This window comes from Neophocaena asiaeorientalis, unplaced genomic scaffold (genome assembly GCF_003031525.2).
Source record: "Neophocaena asiaeorientalis asiaeorientalis breed wild unplaced genomic scaffold, Neophocaena_asiaeorientalis_V1.1 scaffold367, whole genome shotgun sequence".
Classification (NCBI taxonomy): Eukaryota; Metazoa; Chordata; class Mammalia; order Artiodactyla; family Phocoenidae; genus Neophocaena; species Neophocaena asiaeorientalis.
The window spans coordinates 1,433,300-1,438,134 of record NW_020174043.1 but is presented as its reverse complement, the minus strand read 5'-3'; positions in this window follow the sequence as shown (position 1 = coordinate 1,438,134).

The window sequence follows — 4,835 nt, the reverse complement described above, 5'->3', positions numbered from 1 at the left end:
TTATTTTAAAGTCTATTTTGTCTGATATGAGAATTGCTACTCCAGCTTTCTTTTGGTTTCCATTTGCATGGAATATCTTTTTCCATCCCCTTACTTTCAGTCTGTATGTGTCTCTAGGTCTGAAGTGGGTCTCTTGTAGACAATACATATATGGGTCGTGTTTGTGTATCCATTCAGCCAATCTGTGTCTTTTGGTGGGAGCATTTAGTCCATTTACATTTAAGATAATTATCGATATGTATGTTCCTATTCCCATTTTATTAATTGTTTTGGGTTCGTTATTGTAGTTCTTTTCCTTCTCTTGTGTTTCTTGTCTAGAGAAGTTCCTTTAGCATTTGTTGTAAAGCTGGTTTGGTGGTGCTGAACTCTCTCAGCTTTTGCTTGTCTGTAAAGGTTTTAATTTCTCCATCAAATCTGAATGAGATCCTTGCTGGGTAGAGTAGTCTTGGTTGCAGGTTTTTCTCCTTCATCACTTTAAATATGTCCTACCAGTCCCTTCTGGCTTGCAGAGTTTCTGCTGAGAGATCAGCTGTTAACCTTATGGGGATTCCTTTGTGTGTTATTTTTCCCTTGTTGCTTTTAATATGTTTTCTTTGTACTTAATTTTTGAGAGTTGGGTTAATATGTGTCTTGGCATATTTCTCCTTGTATTTATCCTGTATGGGACTCTATGTGCTTCCTGGACTGATTAACTATTTCCTTTCCCATATTAGGGAAGTTTTCAACTATAATCTCTTCAAATATTTTCTCAGTCCCCTTCTTTTTCTCTTCTTCTTCTGGAACCCCTATAGTTCGAATGTTGGTGCATTTAATGTTGTCCCAGAAGTCTCTGAGACTGTCCTCAGTTCTTTTCATTCCTTTTTCTTTATTCTACTCTACAGTAGTTATTTCCACTATTTTATCTTCCAGAAGAACGGTCACTTATCCGTTCTTCTGCCTCAGTTATTCTGCTATTGATCCCATCTAAAGTAATTTTAATTTCATTTATTGTGTTGGTCATTGTTATTTGTTTCATCTTTAGTTCTTCTAGGTCCTTGTTAAATGTTTCTTGCATTTTCTCTATTCTATTTCTAAGATTTGGGATCATGTTTGCTATCATTATTCTGAATTCTTTTTCAGGTAGACTGCCTATTTCCTCTTCATTTGTGAGTTCTGGTGTGATTTTACTTTTTCCTTAATCTGCTCTGTGTTTTTCTGTCTTCTCATTTTGCTTAACTTACTGTGTTTGGGGTTTCCTTTTCACAGTCTGCAGGTTCATAGATACTGTTGTTTTTGATGTCTTCCCCTAGTGGCTAAGGTTGGTTCAGTGAGTTGTGTAGACTTCCTGGTGGAGGCGACTAGTGCCTGTTTTGTGGTGGATGAGGCTGGATCTTATCTCTCTAGTGGGCAGGTCTGCGTCTGGTGGGGTGTTTTGGGGTGTCTGTGGATTTATTATGATTTTAGGCAGCCTCTCTGCTAATGGATGATGCTTTGTTCCTGTCTTGCTAGTTGTTTGGCATTGGGTGTCCAGCACTGTAGCTTGCTGGTCGTTGAATGAAGCTGGGTCTTAGTGTTGAGATGGAGATCTCTGGGAGACTTTCACAGTTTGATATCAGGTGGAGCTGGGAGGTGTCTTGTGGACCAGTGTCCTGAAGTTGGCTCTCCCACCTCAGAGGCACAGCACTGGCTCCTGGCTGCAGCACCAAGAGTCTTTCATCACATATCTCAGAATAAAAGGGAGAAAAAGTAGAAAGAAAGTATTAATAGAAGTAGAAAGAAAGAAAGAATGAAAGAGAGAAAGAAAGAGGAAACAAAGAAAGAAGGAGGGAGGGAGGAAGGGAGGGAGGAAGGAAAGAAGGAAGGACAGAAGGAAGAAAAAAGAACAAAGGAAGATAAAGTAAAATAAAATAAAGATAACATATAATAAAGTTATTAAAATAAAAATTGATTTTTAAGAAAAAAAAAAAAGGACAGATAGAACCCTCAGACAAATGTTGGAAGCAAAGCTATACAGACAAAATCTCACACAGAAGCATACACATACACACTCACAAAAAGAGAAAAAGTGGAAAAAAATCATAAATCTTGCTCTCAAAGCCCATCTCCTCAATTTGGGATGATTCGTTGTCTAAAGGAGGGAAGGCAGGAAAGAAAGAAAGAAAGAAAGAAAGAAAGAAAGAAAGAAAGAAAGAAAGAAAGAAAGAAAGAAAGAAAGAAGTAAAGAAGTAAACTAAAATAAAGTTATTAGTATAATAATAATTATTAAGAAAATAATTTTTTAAAAAACAAAAACAAAAGTGGACGGATAGAACCCTAGGACAAATGGTGGAAGCAAAACTATATGGACAAAATCTCACACAAAAGCATATACATACTGAAATAATGAATTATATTTGCATTTCTTTCCTTTGGTAAAACAATAGCTATTTTTTTATTTTTATAATGTATATACAGCTTTATTCAGCAACAACAACTACAAAAAAAAAAAGAGCCTCAACTTTTTGTAATCACACAGCTACTGTAAACACCCTGAGGAAACAATGTGACAATTAAATGCTTTTGGGTATACAATGAAGATGCTACTGAGAGAGACTCAAGTGTTTGTTTTAGAATTTCCATTAATTTTTAGGCTCTACTGAAATCTAGGTGGCATCCAGAGGAAAAATATTTATTTAGTCCTTGAATGTATTCAATATCAAGCTATTGAGTGCCTACTATGTGTTATGCCCAGCTATAAGCTATGGGAATACAAAACTAAAGAGTAAATAATTATGTTCATGAAAATTTCATTTTTTTTCCCTTTACCTTTCTTTTTCTATTAACTAGAGTTTATATTTAGGTCAGATTTAGGTTACCAAGAGTGGAAGGTACAGAGATAGAACATATACTCGCTGCCCCCTACATATATAACTTCCCCCATTTGTTACAATTGATAAACCTACATTGACACATCATATCACCCAAAGTCTATATTTACATTAAGGTTGACCCTTAGTGTTGTTGTTCTATTCATTCTATTGGTTTGAACAAATTCTATCAGTTTACAACAATATGTATCCACCATTATAAATCATATAAAGTAGTTTCACTGCCCTAAAAGTCCTCTTTGCTCTGCCTATTTATTTTTCCCTCTCTCCAATCTCTGGCAACTACTGATAATTTTCTGTTATTGTATCCATAGTTCTGCCTTTTCCAGAATGTAATAGGGTTGAAATCATACAGTATATTAAGAATTTTTTGCACTTGGTAGTATGCATTTAAGTTTCCTTAATGTCTTTTGTCTTGATAGCTCACTTCTTTTAGTGTTGAGTAATACTCCATCATTTGGATGTACTATAGATTATTCATCCATTCACCTACTAAAGGACATTTTGGTTGCTTCCATGTTTGGGCAATTATGAATAAAGCTGCTATAAATATATGTGTGCATGTTTTTATGTGGACATAAATTTTCAAATCCTTTGGATAGATATCAAAGAGCAAAATTGTTGGAGGTATGGTAAGACTATGTTTAGTTTTGTAAGAAACTGCCAAGCCATCTTTCAAAGTGGCCTGTACTGTCTGGTTTTGGTAGTAAGGTAATGATGGCTTCATAGAATGAATTAGCAATATTCCTTTTGCTTCTCTCTTATGAAAGAGATTGTAGGTAATTGATCTAATTTCTTGCTTGAAATATTTAGTAGAATTTACCAGTGAACCCTTCTTTATCCCTGATAACTTCCCTTGTATTGAAGTCTGCTCTGGCTAAAATTAATATAGCTACTACTGCTTTTTGATTAGTGTTAGCATGCTTTATATTTGACCATTTGTTTACTTTTTTAAAAAACCAATAGAGGTTTTATTTTAATCCTGTAAGTAGCAGCCCAGAAGGAGGTTACCCAGGGCTTGTATGGTAGCTTTAAGTGGTCGTTAGGGACCCAGGTTCCTTTTTATTAAAATTTTTATTGGAGTATAATTGATGTACAGTGTCGTGTTAGTTTCAGGTGTACAGCAAAGTGAAACTGTTATACATATAGATATGTCCACTCTTTTTAGATTATTGTCTCATATAGGCTATTACAGAGTATTGAGTTATCTGTGCTATACAGTTCTCTGTGCTTACTAATTATCTATTTTATATATAGTAGTATGTCTATCTCCCAATGTAAGCAGGTACCCCCTGTAAGCACAAGTTTTATTTCTACATCTGTGACTCTACTTCTGTTTTGTTAATAAGCTCATTTGTACCCTTTTTAAAGATCCCACATATTAGCAATATCATATGATATTGGTCTTTCTCTGTCTGACTTACTTCACTCAGTATGACAATCTCTAGGTCCATCCATGTTTCTGCAAGTGGCATTATTTTGTTATTTTTAATGTCTAACTAATATTCCACTGTATATATGTACACCATCTTCTTTATCCTTTCCTCTGTTGGTGCACATTTAGGTTCCTTCCGTGTCTTGGCTATTGTAAATAGTGCTGCAATGATCATTGGGGTGCGTGTATCTTTTTGAATTATGATTTCCTCTGGATAACCCAGGAGTGGATTGCAGAATCATACGGTAGCTCTATTTTCAGTTATTTTAAGGAACCTCCATACTGTTCTCCATATTGGCTGTACAAGTTTGCATTCCCATCAAAAGTACAGGAGGGGGCTTCCCTGGTGGTGCAGTGGTTGAGAGTCTGCCTGCAGATGCAGGGGACACGGGTTTGTGCCCCAGTCCAGGAAGATCCCACATGCCGTGTAGTGGCTGGGCCCGTGAACCATGGCCGCTGAGCCTGTGCATCTGGAGCCTGTGCTCTGAAACAAGAGAGGCCACAACAGTGAGAGGTCCACGTACCGCAAAAAAAAAAAAAAAAAAAAAAAACAA